The sequence below is a fragment of the Tupaia chinensis genome, unplaced genomic scaffold (genome assembly GCF_000334495.1).
Source record: "Tupaia chinensis unplaced genomic scaffold, TupChi_1.0 Scaffold148049_1, whole genome shotgun sequence".
Taxonomy (NCBI): Eukaryota; Metazoa; Chordata; class Mammalia; order Scandentia; family Tupaiidae; genus Tupaia; species Tupaia belangeri.
The window spans coordinates 2449898-2468734 of NW_006207899.1; the positions used below are offsets into that span (position 1 = coordinate 2449898).

The following is an 18837-nucleotide window of genomic DNA, read 5'->3' on the forward strand; positions in this document are numbered from 1 at the left end:
TAGAAACATACTGATATTGGGACCAACAGATGGCATAATGGTTACATCGCTGGACCCTTGCTGCCACTGGGGGTAATTTCTCACTTTCTGTCTCTTTGTCTCTCTTCATCGCTCAGGCAAGAGCATGCATTCTATAGCAATAATTTCTCTCAAAAAGAAAAGAAAAGAAAAAGAAAGAGAGAAAAAAAAGAAAAGGAAAGCTGTGATTATAAAAATCATTCTTTTCTGGGGGCAAATAAATTGTATATATTTTAGAATTTTGTTATAGTTACAAACTGTCTAACATACATTTAAATTTAAAAATTCATATAATGGGGCCAGCAGTTGGCGTAGTGGTTACATTGCTAGACTCCCACATGACTGACTGCATTTTAAGTCCAGGACCATAACTTGAAAAATTAGACCAACCGCGTGTGCATGTATGCCAAGATCCTGAGAGGAGAATGGAGAAGATACCGTGTCATGGCATCCTCTCCTGAGATGGGGACAGAGTGGCGTAACAACTTCTCACTTTCCCTCTCATTGTCTCTGTCTCTCCCTTTCCCCGGCATGCAAACACACCGTATGGCAGAAACTTCTAAAGATAGTTAACATTTATAAGCCATAATATTAATTTACACTCACTGTCTTTTAAGTATACAAAGGAGGATCAACATCTAAACATCCCACTTTTGACAGACAAACATAATGGCAACTGCTTACAATGTTATTTTGATATTGAACACATTCTAAGAAATATCCCCTGTAATTTCATAGATCTAACTCTCAAATAGATAAGTGATAATACATTTGTTATAATATTAAAAATATGCTGAGGTACACTTTTGGACTGTAAAGCATTCATAGAACATTTATTAAAATAAAAAGATCAATTGATATAACCCACTGGTAACCTCAGGAGATTTCACAGTGACATAGCCTCATTTCTTTGATTGGTATGCACACAATTGATGCATTAAAAACAAAAATGAAAAATAATGGTAAACATATCATCATATAAACATGGGGGGATTCCTAGGCTATATTCTTAAATGGAAAAAAGAATGTGGGAAGTAGTACTCGTAAAAGATTATCTTTTATAGAATAATCAAAGGAAAATCAAACATGTACCTGCCCATTTGAGCAAAAAGACACACAATAAAAAAACAAAAAAACTATTAAGATTGGAGCTGGGTGAGAATGAGGTAGGAAAGATAAGGAGATGAACATACTTGTGCAGTTTGACTATGTTAATTTTTAGCCTAATAAAAAGTAAATAAAAGATGATGAGGTATAAGACAAAGCAAGTGCATGCATACTTGCTAGAGAGACAGAAAGAGACAGAGAAACAGAGAAAAGTTAGAAATCACTCCTCGGGGGGAGGGGGGGGAATGACCATGCTGTAATCCCTTCTGCTGCATTCTCCTCTCAGATTTTGAGTATGCATGAATACGTGCCTGGCATGAGTTTTAAGCCACCAGGTCAGGTACTCGAACCGCAGTCAACTATGTGTCTAGTGATGTAATGATTACACTATCTGCTGGTCCCAACCCGAGTAATTCTTGAACATAATGTTTTGTCTATATACCTTCACAATAAGTTTTAAAAAGCAAAAACTGTGAACAAAGCTTTTTTATTATTCAATATTTTTATTTCTTATTTTTTAATTAATCAATTAACATTTATTTACTGAGCATTGTCACAGCATACAAAACGTAATTTCCCATCGAGAAGATGCTGCATAGTAGCTTAATCATACATGTTACTGTCAATAATTTTCCATTTCTAGTTTCACATATATATGTACATATATATATTTTCCCCCTATTTCTCACCCTCTGCCATTTCCTATGCTCTCCCCACACTATCTCAAGTTGTCCACAGTTTTTTTCCATTTCTTTTTTTTCCCACATTTTATTGATTCACAAAATTTCTTAAATAATCTAACTACTTTCAATAGCAAGCTCTGCTGATATATACATATCTATGAATACATGTCTGACTTAAGGCATGAATCTCTGAGTAGAATGAATATACTATAAGGCAGCACCTAGCTGGTGCGATATAGTTTACTATGGTCATTAAGTATGTATTTTTTACTATATTTTTCAATTTCAAGAAAAGGAGATTTAACTTTAATAAATCAAAGAAATGCTAAGGAAATATGCTTAAAACTTAAAGCCAGGAAACAGGTTGAAATTCTATTAGAATAGTAGGTACATGAACCTATCGGCAGCTCAAAACAAGACAAAAATCCTTAAACTTGGAAAACAAAGCCTAGAAAAAAATCAACAATGTTTTAGTCAAATATCATCAAATTCTGTTTCACCAGTTCAGTCTCATGTACTTTATCTTTTGTTGTGGTTCAATTTTCCCAATTAAATTCTGGGATAAAATATTCAACTCCAGACTTGTCCCCATGATTAAGTTGGCCATTTTCTTAGTTTTTGAAGTCTTATTCCTGTGTGACTATATTTAATTTTCCTGGTATAGCACTCCCTTCAGGATTTCTTGGAGATATGGTCTTTCAGATTTTGTTTATCTGAGAATGTTCTTATCTTTTCTTCCCATATGAAGGATAATCTTGCCCGGTATAGTATCCGTGGTTGCCATTACTTTTCCCTTAACACTTTGAATATATTTTCCCATTCTTTCCTCACTCGCATTGTTTCCGATGAGAGATGCTCTATTATCCTGATGGACTATCCTTTGTAGGTAACTTGCCGTTTCTCTCTTGCCAATCTTAGTAGCTTGTCTTTGTCTGTGGTTTTGCTCAATCTGATGTGTCTTGGAGAAGATCTTCTTGGGTTTATGCTATTTGAGGTCCTTTGTATTTCCTGGGACTGGATCTTTCAATGCTTCTCTAGGTTTGGAAAGTTTTTTTCCAGGATTTCATGGAATAGATTGTCAATGCCCTTATGGGTCTCTTCCCTTTCTGGGATACCAATTATCTGGATGTTTGGACATTTGATGGTATCTAGTATTTCTCGTATAGTATTCTCATGTTTTTGGACAATTTTCTCAGTCTTCATGGTAGATTTTTCTAGGCCAGTAATTTTATCTTCTACAATTGAGATTTGATTTTCAGTGTAATCTAGTCTGCTTTGAACACTTTCAAGGGAGGTTTTGACTTCCTGTATTATAGTCTTGATCTCTAACAGGTCCATTTGATTTTTTTTTATAGTGTGTAATTCCTCTTTTAGATCATGCAAGAATTTTCTCACCTCCTGAAGCTCGTCAGCTTCTATCCCCTGCCTCTTCGGCAGTTCATTGTCTCTCTTCTCTTCAATCTCTGTGAGCTTTGTCACCATTAAAAAATCTAAATTCTTTATCAGACATTTCCATGAATTTCATCATACTGTCTGAGGATGAAGAGGACTTATTTTTTCTTGGAGGAGAGGTATTTTCTTATTTTTCCGTATTTCTTGTGACCCTGCAGTGATTTCTAGTGATCAGATGGATGGTGAGTTTCTTCTAATTCTTGAAGTTCAGTCTGAGTGTTAAGAGGCGTACAGGAGGAAGTGATCTACAATCTCTCTTTTATTCCATTCTCACACTTGGTGAGTCAGTATCAGTGAGAATAGAGACATTATCTGACCCTAACTGTATTCAGATGTATAGATTCTGTTCACTTGGACCTGTCTAGACACTTAGTGAGCAGAGGCTGAGAAGCAAATGAGAAAAAAAAAATTAAAAAAAGAAAAGATGAAAACATAAAATAATAAGAAAAAAGGATAATAAAAAACTATGGATTTTAATATTAAAATGTAAAACTTGAAAGCACCAGTTCACAGTTCAAGTTCAGGATCCATGTGGAGGTGGATCAGGGTTTGTGCCTTTCCTAAACAGAAAGGGAGAGGCACCTATTAACACAGTAATGGGGAAAAAAGCTTTTAGGGTACAGTTGGCAGGTTTGTCATCACTGTGGTGTGTGTTCAGGATTCTGAAATTACTTCAATTATATTTGAGATTCAGGAAATAAGTTGAAATATTATGTAAAAGAAGAGTAAATCCCTAGCATCAGAAAAATATTTTCCATGTATGAAATTGCAGAAAGCTGGAAATAACTCTTAGAGTCAACTGGAATCAGTGATACCAGTGTAAGGTGTTCAGTGAATTAGAGACATGGGAGTCAGCTGGAAGTGGCTCCCTTTGGCCCAGTATGGAATCATTTGAGATCATGGCTTTTAATATGTACAAACAGATTAAAATTTCTCTTTTCTCTCTATCTTTCTCTATATATGTATGAATATATAAAAACATTAAAATTTATATCTACCTTTGTAAAATGGCTATATATATTGTTTCCATATCTCATTATTTTCATCCCATTCCTGATGTCCTCTAAGGGTTATCATTCTTTTAATTTATTAGTTTCTGATGTAACTTCCTGTTTTTCTTTTATATGCATTTCCTAGCAGCATCTTCTGAAATAGACTTAAAAGACTTAAAAGCAATCAAACTTCTGTGATGAATCAGTTACTTAAAAATTTATTTTTAAATGACTGATTCGATTTCAGAAGCTCAGAACTAGCAAAATTATCCAAAAAATATCTTGCTGAGATAGAGAATATAAGGTGCTCAATGAATCACAAAGATATTGAAGTCAGCTGGAGTTGCTTTCACTGGCCAAATTTGGAATCATTCGAGTTTCAAAGTGTAAGATACTGACAATGGATTATGACTCAGAAAAAAGACAAGAATCCACAAATTTATAATGATAGAAATAAATCAACACAAATAAAGACATGGAGAGAAGTGAAAGTTTCTTCCTATTGGAATAAATAAATACAGAAGAAATGATACCATTCAAAAATTACCCTATCATCACCACATTTGCAGCAATTTTTTTCATTGAAGAAGTACAATTGATGCTAAATTGATGCAGTTTTAATAAGGAAAAAGTTTAAATTGTGTACTCTCAAAATATCTACTCAAGTGATACTTAATCATTATAAAGGTAAAAATACTAAATGAGCTTTTTTTTGAGATTATTTTTGAACAAGGTTTCACTATATTACAATCCTCTTACCTCAACCTCCTAAGTTGTTGGAACTACACTCCCATATCCCTGCATCCAGCTTTTAGGGTAGACCAGGAACAGAACCCAGGTCTTCCATGTGCTCTCAGCTTGCCAAGTGTCTATCAATGCATGCTTCCATAGCTGGGCCAAAAAAGCACTAACTTTGGGGTAGAGATCCTGACAGACACCACTTTAGACAACTGATCAAATATAAAATTACTAGTATATAGAAAAATGGATATCATTGCCTTAGTGACCTCTGATAATAGTCACTGTAGTATACCTGCCAAAAACTATAACCTGAAGTATATATTCAGTTATACACGCATATAATATACAAATGAAAATGCTATTAGAAAATCTGGGTGAAGGCTGCTGAAAATTTATAAAAGTCTGGAACTATTTCAAGACAATAAATCATATCTCTAAAAAACTAAGCATCACTCCTGAGCATTTATAACTTTTTTTCGCTTCCTGTAATTACAGGAAGTGCTAAGTCAAGAATTACTGAATAAGCAAGTTTCTACATTGTTCATTCATTTTAATGAGAGAATGGTGAGGAGAGAGAGTAAGAGAGAGCAGGGAGAAAGAGTGACATATTTATTACAAGGATGCCCATGATCACAGTTGTCATGTTCCAGCCTCCCAGTGAGCTAGGATCACAGCAGCAGGGAGAAAGAGTGACATATTTTTTACAGGGATGCCCATGATCACAGTTGTCGTGTTCCAGCCTCCCAGTGAGCTAGGATCACAGGCCACCCTGCGCTCCCATATAGTCAGACATCCCTGCTTGCATTACTATGGTTGGGCTTATTTCATCGTAGTTTAATGTCAGTGAGTACTGATATTTTTGACTTCTTAAACATATTTGTCTATTATTTTTTAATGAGCACTATAAATACCAGTGCTTCTATAAGCATCAACTTTAAGTAAATATTTTAACAGTTATAAATGTAAATATTCTAAAAAGAGTTATCTATTTGTATTTGGGGATGTACACTCATGTATTTTTGACATCATGTGCATAAGTCTAATTTTTAAAGACACATACTGTCATCTTCTGACTTGAAACCATTTTTGAAAAGTAGCCCCTCTGCATGGGTATAAACTTCTCAATGCAAGTGGGAGAATAGTGGCAATACAGATAATTCCTGATTCTCTGCCTCATTTGCAATTGATGCCATCAGTAATTAATTTGGAAGGTTGGACCCAACTGAAGCAGCTCCACACATATTTCATGTTGTCTTTTTATATCTCTTACCCCTTTGAATACGATTGGCTTGGCCTATTTTCTCTGTTATGCTTAATTTTGAACCCACTTTTAAGAATTTCATATATGTATGATTTTAAAACACTGCATTAGATCTCTCTGTTATTTGTGACAACTTAATTGCCACTACATTTAGAGAACTGTGAATAAAATGAAGCTATTGGCTGCTGGAGAGAATATTTGAGGACAGAAAGTTTTGCCCCTATTTGTACCAACATTGACTTCATTTTTCATCTCTAGAAAGAGTTCTGGGGATTATGGTCAGAGTCACTATGAGAAAGCAGTACATAATATTACTTTATGTTCATGTCCATAAAAACACAAGCACTTCAGATGTGATTATCTTCTTGCAGCCCAATCTTTTGTTCCTTGTAATCACGATGAAGTGAATTACTTTTCACTCCTTTGTTATTAACTCACATTTTGATAGCACAAAACTGAGTATTAATTTTTTTTCCATGAAAACAATATTTCCTAAGCTATGCTTTTTATGGCTGTTTGGATGTTAATATGGGGGGTGGGAGGGTCATTAAATTCACAGTTCAGCTCTTGTTCTTTACCCTTTTAATTCTTACATTTTCTTTTTGTGTTGGAGGATCAAAGATGTCTTCTGTTAATGTGCCACACTATGATCCTTTAGATTTAAACTACAAATTCCTACCCCTATTGCTAAAGAACTAGCTTCTATAGTAATCTATGCTCATTTGGATAAAACTTGAAGAACATTTGTGTTAGCTTTTCCTGAGTGCACTTATAAATTCTTTTTTAGCACTTTTATAAAACAGAAAAATAATAACAGGTCTTTAACATCTCTCAAAAGAAAAGACTGTTTTGATAATATAAATATAATATATTCATGAAACAAGCAGTGCTAGAGAGGTTAATCACTTCAAAAGCCTAATTTAAGATGCAATTATGGATCACTCAGTCTGTTTCATGGGGACCCTGAGAATTCTAAATTGGAGTGGGTATAAGTTATAGCTCATTGTTTCCCATTTAATTTACTTATTTTACAGCATAACTTTTTCATATCTAAAGTGACTATATATTATTCAGCCACCTTACTAAAATATTCTTTTTGTAGAGACCCATAGAAATGAAATTGTTTATATAAAATCTTTATAAAAGAAGAAAACAAATCCTTTGCACATTCTGAAAAGAAATGCAATACTAAGATATTATTAATAAGAAATGTCATGAAATTATTTACAGTTTGCTAATCCTTTTCTACTAAAGACATCTAAAAGGACTTATTTTTTTCTGAAAGACCAAATATTAGGTTGAGAATTTTCATAATTAATTTGGCAATAAGTAATAATAGTGAAGCATATAAATGTGATGCCTGTAATAACAGGTAAGGAATTGCTATCTGCATAATTTCCTAGCTACTAGGTGGTTAGAAGGTTATAACTTAGATGAGGATTTTGATACTACAGTGATAAAAATGAATCAAGTCTTGGAAAGTAACCACTTCCTCAGAATGAGGTAAATTCTAACTAATCCATCCAGGTAATTATCATTGACCCTACCTTTCCCAGACACAAATCCTGCCCTTCCCATTGTTTATACTTCAGTGCTAGCTAAGTAATGTATTTCTATGAACAGAAAACTGTCTTCTGATCTATTTCATGCTATGTACATAGCAAAGGCATTCATTTGGAAGCACCATGGAAAAATGAAATACAATACTGAAATGTTCTAATAATTTTCTAAATATTTAATGTCAATTACTCAGATTTTTAAATGAAATCAAATGATTCTTAATTATTCATAAAGTTTACATTAAATTAAGTAAAACAAATTAATCCAGAGATAATACAGCAAGATCTAAAGAAAGAAATAGGTCTGTATCAGATAAAAATTTTCTCTGAACTTATTAATGTTAACTTTGCATGTTTCATTCATGACTGCATGTTCAGAGTATTAAAATCCATTACTTACTTAACTTCATTAAGTACTAGGGTGGACTTACCATAGCTTTGTTTGCAAGATGTACTTGTTATAAAAATGATCCACATGGACTATTTTAAATAAAATTATACAAAAAATGTGAAAAAAAAAGAATTTTTTAATCAGTCTTAAGAGTTGTTTTGCTTCTCTTGTGACCATTACCTCCAGGTTATGTGAATTAGATTAAAATTTTTACATAGAATATTAAGAAAATTAATAATTTTTAAATGCTAATTTTTTATGGAGAAACTCATAACTATTCTCCCAAAAGAGTTCTAATCAAGTTGAGTAATGATTTAATTAGTGAATCAGATTAAGTAAAATGTTTGATAGTTGGTATGGACAGTAAATTTGATATAACTTTTTACCATTTAAAAATTTGGTTTTTGTATGAGTTTATCAGTAATTTCTGTAAAGCTGATTCATCTAGCAAATTTATATATATATATGTACACACACACACACATATATATACACACACACATATATATATGATTTTTAAAAAATAATAAGTCTGAAGTGATCTAAACCCAGATTTACCTAGTCAATAAGTTACAAAAGTGATTGTGATGGCAAATATTTATTGAATCAAAGAAAGCCAGATTATGGTAATTAGAATACAGAACTTTTTTTAAAAAAGAATAATAAATTTAATAGCCAAATTGTTTGTGTATTACTAACAGTTTTAAGCTTGATAAAAATGAAAAAAAAAGAATTCAATAGACAAATGTACCAGAAGCTAGACATTCTGGTCTCTGTTATCCCCAGTGTGGACTTGAAAATAGAGCATACACTATAAATTTATTTAGCAATGTTCCTCCTTGGACTTCAGATACACTCTGGCGTTATCCCAGATTGTCATTTGACAGACAGCTTTACAGTCATCAATCAAATGACAGCATGTCAGTTCTGATTTTCTGTTTTCTTTTCTGACTTTTCAGTTAAGAGTTTGTAGCTAGGGCCAACAATGATTTGGGTTTGAGTTGTAGAAGCTGAATGACAAGCCATTGCCTCCTGAGAATTACTGCAGAAGATCAACAAACCAGAAGTCAGGAAGGGATTTGAGCTTGAGATCAAATTTATAGATGAGACAGCTGTCAGGCGATGAACTCATGAAAGACTGTCATGGAACAATGAGCTATTGAGTCTCCCATGAGTGACACCAAGAATGAGCCAAAGCTGTCAAGAAAGACAGCAGGTAGATGCAAGGGTCGGGGTTTCAGCATGCTACAAGGGACATTAGTCAAGACCTCACCAAGTTACTATCCAGTCATTGGGAGCATTAGATGCTCTTCATAAGACTTGGTCCAGAAAATCTTCATATCATTAGGAAAGAAGTCTGTAAACTCAAGTAATGGCTAGAATGAGTTCAAAATTTTGAATAGTAAATGATATAAAAAGTACCTTTATTTTCTTTAAAAATATCAATATTCCGGTAAATAAATTAAGTAGAAAGATAAGTTATTTTTAAAAATATTTGGGGTTGGCAGGTGGAGTGGTGGTTAAGGGCACTGGACTCCCACATGGCTAATCCTGGTTCAAGTCCTGGACCTGGCGACTTGCTTTGTGTATGTCTCTCTCTCTCTGTTCCTGTCTGGTCATATTAAAATAAATAAATAAATAAATAAATGAGTAAATAAAGATAAATAAATAATTCTTTTAAAACATATTATAAATTTGGAACCAGCAGATAGCAAAATGGTTATGTCACTTGACCCTCCCTTGTGGTCAACCATGGTTCTAGTCTCAGACTTGGCAGCTTAAAATTCATGCCAGGCACATGAAGGTGTGTGCCCAAAATTGCAAGAAGAGAATGAAGGAGAAGGGATAGAAGGGATCGCAGCATGGCCATATCTCTTAGATGGAGATTTCTCACTTTCTGTTTCTGTCTCTGTCTCTCCAACAAACAGCCCTGTAGCATAACCATAAATGAAATTTCTATACTATGAAAAATCCAATTTATAGGCTGGTTCCTTTTATTCAGATATACGTACAAACTCTGGAAGATCTTCATTAGTCATTGAACTAAAATATACCATAGAAAGAAATCACCTTTTGCATGGATATTTTAAAAAATTATTTATTTAATTTTATTAATTATTACTATTATTTGATTTGCTATAAGACAAGTGCCTTCACCAGAGAGAGATCGAGAGAGAGAAAGTGAGAAAGCAAGCCATCAGGTAAAGTACTTAAACCACGAAGAGTCATGTGGAAATCCAGTACCTTTATCACTATGTCACCTGCTGGCCCCACACTGACATGTTTAAACCTTACAAAAATATTAAGCATCCCAGAAAAGAGCCGTAAAATAAACTTTTAGAAATCACATCACACCACTATTGCTTAATACCTGTTTAATTTTTAAAAATTAATATGAACCCCGTAGAACTTATTATATATAAGTCTCTTGAAAATTCCTTGCAATTTTAGTATTTCTGCAATGAAGAATATAGCTTTTTTTCAGATTTGACTAAGCTTTTCTAGGTTTTAATTATTAACTATTTTCTTAAAAAAGAGTCAACCTTCTCAGCCAAGTTCACAAAATAATAAAACTGAATAAAGTGAACTAATTACTTCAATTTAAAAGCAAATAGTGATGTAATTGGAACAAAAAAATGACATCTGATCAATAGAATAAAAAATATTTTTGGGACCAGCAGTTAGCATAATGGCTATGTTGCTGGACTCCTATGTAGTCTACTGTGGTTTGTGTCCTGGACCTGGTGGCTTAAAACTCAAGCCGGGCGTATGTGCCTAAGATCCCGAGAGGAGAATGGAGGAGAAAGGATCGCGGCGTGGCCATCCCCCCTGGGGGATGATTTCTCACTTTCTGTTTCTCTGTCTCTCTCTGTCTGTCTGGCGAGCGCACGCGCCATATAGCAAAAACCTCTCCAAAAAAAAAAATTATTTTCAATCACATGTTAATTTCATAAATAAATTGGCATACTGTTTAAAACATTGGAATATTCATTTTATAAGCTAAATAATGTAATTGAATGTATAAAAGAACATGAAATAAAAAATGAAAAAACATAATCTAATTGAGTAATCTCAATTATAACTAATATTTAGCAAATTATTAAAAATTAATTTTACAGGAAGCAGCAGTTAATGTAATGGCTATGTCGCTGAACTCCCATATAGTCGACCATGGTTCAAGTCCCATACCTGGTGGCTTAAACTCACTCTGTGCGTGTGTGCGTGAATGCCCAAGATCCTGAGAGGAGAATAGAGGAGAAGGGATTGCAGCGTGGCCATCCCCCCGGGGGGTGATTTCTCGCTTTCTATCTCTCTGTCTCTCTGTCTTTCTGATGTGTGCACGCACCTTATAACAAAAAACCTCTCAAAAAAAATCATTTTACAAAGCTTATAACTCATTTGCTCTTCTTAGTTATTCTATATCATAGAACCATAAAGGTAACTGGCAATTAAATGATGCATATAAAATCATATATTTTTATTCACTTGTTTATACATGCAGTAACTATTCTTCAAATAACTTATGTATGTAAAAATCATAGAAGTCTACAAAACAAATTGTAGGCTGTATTAAGTTTACATTCTATTAAAAGGAGATAACAAATAAATGTATAATAGACAGAGAATACTTGTATAGTGTCTATGGTAGTGATCAATGCTTATGCAAAGTAAAATCAAATTGAAGAACGGAGTTGTTATTTGATAGAAGGTTGTAAGAGAAGACTTTAATGAAAATGTCATTTTTGAGATTAAAGAAATTAAGAGTGTTGTATTGACTATATTAAAGAACAATATTCCAAAGAAAAAAGACAAGTGCAAAAGCCCAAAGGCACAATCTTTATTTCTGATTGCATTGGGTATCTATTTCATTTGGTATCTAGCTCCCAGATGACTAACTGTGATTTGATTTACAGTCCAGTGTGCTTGAAAAATCTTGCTAGGTTCATGTGCATGTATGTCCAATGTCCTGATGGAATTGAAAAAATGGAGAAGAAAATGTGACTAGCAGCATGACTATACCCCATCAGGAGATGTTCTACTTCTCTGGCGAGTGCAAACATCTCTTAGAGTTAAAAAGAAAGTCATTAAGGGGAAAAATAGAGAGGCAAGACATTTAGAGAACACAGAAATGGGTTATTATCTGTTGATGATAATGTGTATAGTTTCCCCAACTGGGCTGGTGAGAAATGTATTCATGTTGGATTCACTTTGTAAGCTAAGTGATATGTAGTGACTGAATATATAAAATAAAATAATTTTTTAAAAACTCAGAAAAGAGAAGACCTGAATGGGTATTTTACAAAAGAATATAATACATATGTATGTCTAACAGATACATGAAAACATGCTCAGCATTGCTATTCATCATGAAAATGCAAATCGAAGCCATAATGAGATATACCTCATACCTGCTGAAATAAGTACAATCAAATAGACAAGAGAAAAAAAGTGGTAAAGAGAATGAAAAAAAAAAAAAGACACTTTCAACATTGGTGGTGTAAATGCAAATTTATACAATCCCTATGGACATAGCATTTGATTCCTTAAAAAAATTACAAGTCAAACTACCATATGATTCAGGAATCATACTTCTGTATATATATATATCCAGAGAAATGCACTTCTAGATTTCAAAGTGATACATGATCTCCCCAGTTATTGTGGCACTAGTCACAATACATACTACATGAAAACAAACTACATGTTAACAGCTGGTTGAATGGTTAAACAAAATATGATATGTAGTAACTCTAATTCAAATAAAAAAACAACCTACCATTGTGACAACATGAACAAACCTGGAGTTAATTATGTAAATGGATCAAGTAAGACATAGAAAATAAATAGTGTTTGATGCCATTTATATATGGAATACAAAATAGTTGAAGTCATAAAAAGGAAAGCAGAATAGTGGTAGGAAGGGAGGGATAGGAAAATAAGGAGATATTGGTCAAAGAGTACAAAGTTTTAGTTATGCAAGTACATTGACTTATGCAAACTTGAGGTACAGCATGATGATGATAGCTAATTGATGATAGTTAATACTATCTTGTATAGTTGAATTTTTTTTTTTTTGCCTTAGGGTACCTTTCTCTCTTTCAAATGAGAGAGAGAATCAGTGAGAGGGAAAGTGAGAGATCACCCCAGGGGGAAGGCCATGTCACAATCCCTTCTCCATCATTCTCTTCCTGGGAACTTGGGCACACATCTAAATGAGTCTAGTGTGGAATTCAAGACACCAGTTCTGGACCTGGAACCTTGGTTGGCCTTGTGGAAATCAAGGGCTGTAACTGCTTCACTATCTCCTGACCCCATAGAGTTGAAATTTGCTGAGTGAGATCTTCACTGTTCTCACCATAAACACACACACACACACACATAAAGTAGGAGAAGTTATGATATGCTAATTAGCTTGCAAGTGGTGATAATCTCACAATGTATTGCAGATATCAAAGTATTAAGGCATACACCTTAATTGTCAATTATTTAATAAAGTTGGAAACAAATCTATCATGTACTTTTTCCAACTAAAACAAACTTGTCATAAACAATTTCTTTTTTTAAATAATAAATTTTAGTTAAGAAATAAATGGAAGAGGTCAGCAGGTGGTGTGGTGGTTAAAACCCTGAATTCTCACATGGCTGAGCACTGTTTGTGTCCAGACTCAGCAGACTATGTGTGCCTGCCTGAAATCTCAAGGAGAAACAGGATAAGGGACTGTGTCTCCAGTGAGCACATGTGCCTCACAGATAAAACTAAAAAAGAAAAAAATAGTCACTGATATTGAAAACCAACTAATCATTTAATGTTACATTTAATAGAAATAATTCTTTCATAAATAGTGTAAAAATTATTGGTAAACCTTGACTAAATCAATGTATTCTGACTGACATTAAGATATTTTCAGTCATCTTTTCAATGAGCCTTCTACTCACAGGGTCTTTTTCTCTAGAGAAGCTACAAAATCCAAATTATTAAGAGTGAGCTGTGTTTTTCACAATGGATTTGCTGCCAGGACACGGGTGTTGTGAAAACACTGCTAAATTAAAACCAAAATGGGAAAGGAGAAGACTCACATCAACATCATTGTCATTGGACACATAAATTCCGGGAAGTACACCACTACTGGCCATCTGATCTAAAAATGTGGTGGGATTGACAAAAGAACCATTGAAAAATTTGAGAAAGAGGCTGCTGAGAGGGGAATGGGCTCCTTCAAGTATACCTGGAATAAGCTGAAAGCTGAATGTGAGTTTTGTATCATCATTGATAGCTCCTTGTGGAAATTTGAGACCAGCAAGTATTATGTGATGCCCCAGGACACAGAGACTTTATCAAAATAATGATTACACATGCATCTCAGGCGAACTGTGCTGGCCTGATTATTTCTGCTGATGTTGGTGAATTTGAAGCTGGTATCTCCAAGAACAAGCAGACCCGTAAGAATGTCCTGACTTACACGCTGGGTGTGAAACAACTAATTGTTGATGTTAACAAAATGGATTCTACTGAGACACCCTACAGTCAGAAGAGATATGAGGGAATTATGAAAGAAGTCAGCACCTACATTAAAATTGGCTACAATTCTGACACAGTAGTATTTGTTTCAGTTTCTTATTGGAATGGTGACAGCATGTTGGAGCCAAATGCTAATATGCCATGATTCAAGGGATGGAAAGTAAAGATGGCAATGCCAGTGGAACTATAGTGCTTGAAGCTCTGGAATGTGTCCTATCACCAACTCATCCAACTGACAAGCCCTTGTGTTGGTCCCTCCAGGATGTGTTCAAAATTGGTGGGACCAGCAGTTAGCGTAATGGCTATGTCTCTGAACTCACATGTAGTCGACCGCGGTTCGAGTCCCAGACCCGGTTGCTTAAACTCACCCTGGGTGCGTGTGTGTGTGTGTGTGTGCCCAAGATCCTGAGAGGAGAATGGAGGAGAAGGGATTGCGGCGTGGCCATACCCCCTGGGGGGGTGATTTCCTGCTTTCTATCTCTCTGTCTCTCCCTGTCTGGTAAGCGCAAAAAAGGTGGTATTGGCACAGTCCCTGTGGACCTAGTGGAGACTGGTGTACTCACATCTGGTATGGTGGTCATCTTTGCACCAATCAATATGACACCTAAAATCTGTTGAAATACACCATGAAGCTCTGAGTGAAGCACTTCTTGTGGACAATGTGGGCTTTAATGACAAGAACGTGTCTGTCAAAGATGTTTGATGTGGCAATGTTGCTGTGACAGCAAAAGTGACCCACTAATGGAAGCAGCTGGCTTCACTGTTCAGGTGATTATCCTGAACTATCCAGGCTACATCAGTGTTGGCTATGCCCCCTATACTGGATTCTCACACAGTTCACTTGTTTGCAAGTTTGCTGGGCTAAAGGAAAAGACTGAGTGCCATTCTGGTAAAAAACTGGAAGATGGCCATGATTCTTGAAATTTGGTGATGCCACCATTGTTCTTATGGGTCTTGGCAAGCACACATGTGTTGAGAGCTTCTCTGACTATCCCTCTCTGCGTTATTTTGCTGTTTGTGATATGAGACAGACAGTTGCTGTGAGTGTCATCAAAGCCGTGAACAAGTGGGCTGCTAGAGCTGGCAAGGTCACCAAGTCTGCCTAGAAAGTTCAGAAGGCTAAATAAATATCCCTAATTCCTTTCCCCCAGCCTTAATCAGTGGTGGAAGAAATGTCTCAGAGCTGTTTGTCTCAATTAGCCATTTAAGTTTAACAATAAAAGACTGGTTAATCATGACAGTGCATCGTAAAACCTTCAGAAGGAAAGGAAAATGTTTTGTGGGTCATTGTATGTGCATGTGTGTGTGTGTGTGTGTGTGGGGGGAGAGGGCAGTTTTATTAGTTTTTAAAATCAGTACTTTTTAATGGAAACGACTTGTCCAAAAATCTGTCACAGAATTTTCAGACCCATTAAAACAAAGTTTAATGAGAAAAAAAAAAAAAAATGGCCTACAATTGTAAATGTCAACTTTTCAGAAAATGAATGCTTACATTGATATTATTATTGAAAGTTAATTTATACCAGGACAGGCAAAGGAAAATAGTTGTAGAAATAGCATTACATTAATATGTCATTTGCCTTTTACTTAAGAAAAATGCATTTAAGAAACTTTAAAAAATAATTTTGTCTATTATTGAATGTTAAATTTAAAATTGATGTGTTAAAAATATTTTACAATGTGGACAGCAGGTGGTGCCGAAGTTAAGGTGCTGATTCCCCCATGACCCACTAAGTAGTTTGAGTCTCAAACCTGGTGGCTTGAAAATCAGGGAAGTATTTGCAAATGAATGACTGGAGAAGTAGAAGTCAAAGAGAACTCCTGAAATTTACTCTTCTATTCTGCTTTTCACATAATAAACTAAAATTTATCTAGTTAATTCATCCTTTTTTATCTGAGTACTGTGAAAAGCAGAATGTGTCCAGACGTTACGTATGCCTACACATAAAATACCAAACCTAACAAAATAAAACTCAAATCGATATTTCCAAAACAAAATTTAAGGGTAACTGTTATAACCTATAACAGTCTTACCATTTAAAAAAAAAAAATCCTGATGCTTTTTTTTTAGTTATTGTGAAAAGACTTTTAAAAAGGTACTTTAGAAAAATACTTTTAAAAAGATACTTTAGAAAAAGCACTTATTTATTTTATATATGAAAGAAAGAAAAAAAGTGAATTAAAATGAGAGAGGATAGGTAATCCCAATAGTCTTCACACTGCAATAGCTCCATCCTCTTAGCCAGCCTGGATCATAGGTACATGCATTCTCCACTAGTAGGACCCAGTATGCTAATCAGGTACCTTCACAGGAGGGTCCAATTGTGTTACCCTGTGCCATCATCTGGTCCCTGAGGTTCTTGTCTAAAAGCATAAAAACAAACAAACAAAAAACTACTAATAAGTGAAGAGTGAATTCTAGGATTAAGGAAACCTAGTGCCATAATAATGGCTCCTTCTGTCTTTGGATCTTAAGCTACTCTAGTTACTATTAATAGTGAATATTTGATGGGCATAGTGCAATCATCTCTATATTTTAACTCCTGTGATTTAAATTAGAATAGTGACATTCAAAAATCAGGGAAGTATTTGCAAATGAATGACTGGAGAAGTAGAAGTCAAAGAGAACTCCTGAAATTTACTCTTCTATTCTGCTTTTCACATAATAAACTAAAATTTATCTAGTTAATTCATCCTTTTTTATCTGAGTACTGTGAAAAGCAGAATGTGTCCAGACGTTACGTATGCCTACACATAAAATACCAAACCTAACAAAATAAAACTCAAATCGATATTTCCAAAACAAAATTTAAGGGTAACTGTTATAACCTATAACAGTCTTACCATTTAAAAAAAAAAAATCCTGATGCTTTTTTTTTAGTTATTGTGAAAAGACTTTTAAAAAGGTACTTTAGAAAAATACTTTTAAAAAGATACTTTAGAAAAAGCACTTATTTATTTTATATATGAAAGAAAGAAAAAAAGTGAATTAAAATGAGAGAGGATAGGTAATCCCAATAGTCTTCACACTGCAATAGCTCCATCCTCTTAGCCAGCCTGGATCATAGGTACATGCATTCTCCACTAGTAGGACCCAGTATGCTAATCAGGTACCTTCACAGGAGGGTCCAATTGTGTTACCCTGTGCCATCATCTGGTCCCTGAGGTTCTTGTCTAAAAGCATAAAAACAAACAAACAAAAAACTACTAATAAGTGAAGAGTGAATTCTAGGATTAAGGAAACCTAGTGCCATAATAATGGCTCCTTCTGTCTTTGGATCTTAAGCTACTCTAGTTACTATTAATAGTGAATATTTGATGGGCATAGTGCAATCATCTCTATATTTTAACTCCTGTGATTTAAATTAGAATAGTGACATTCACTCTTTACTCAATAAGAGGCTTCTCTTGAGTTACCCTGATAATAACCAGTACTAGCAAAATGGCATTCTCTTTAATCTCTGGAAGGATAAGATTCTGTGCTGTTGTTTACCTGGTCCTACCCAGGAGCTGCATTGACTTATCAGTGACTGGTCACATAAGTTCCTTTTCTATATTTGAAAGGTCACACTTCTGGGAAATGCAATGCTGAAATTACATCTGATTTAACACTGCACTATAAATGTCTCCAATTCATGTGAAGGAAAAGAACACACCAGACATTAATAAAATAAACTCACATTTTGTAATAGCAGGGTAATTTGGATACAGGATTTTGAAATCAACAAACTATAGATAAAAAACATTCCATGTATCTTCTATTTCCCACTTGGTAAGTTTTTGTGGCTAGCATGAGGGACTTACAGGAACGAACTGCAAGTCTTACTTAAGCATACATAAATTTGAATAAATTTTAATGATAAGAAAAGTTTTTAAGAAGGATAGTCTATTTTAATACCTTAAGATATTTCTCTTTATTGCTCAGGAAAAGTGCTTTGAAGCTAGAAATAAGCAAGACACATAAAACACAAAATTCCTAAGCCTAAAGCTGCTAATTTCAAACCTTGGCCTGTGTGGACCTCAAAGATCCACATACACATGACTAGATATCAAAGACAGTAATAATGTTCTTTATACTGGCTTTATGTTATATTTTTTCATTATAATTGTAAA

General features: G+C 34.4%; 1 pseudogene; it reads left to right on the forward strand.

Annotated features, from left to right (window-relative positions):
* Positions 1-14261: 14261 nt before the first annotated feature.
* LOC102492856 (elongation factor 1-alpha 1-like) lies at positions 14262-15851 on the forward strand (annotated as a pseudogene).
* Positions 15852-18837: the final 2986 nt, after the last annotated feature.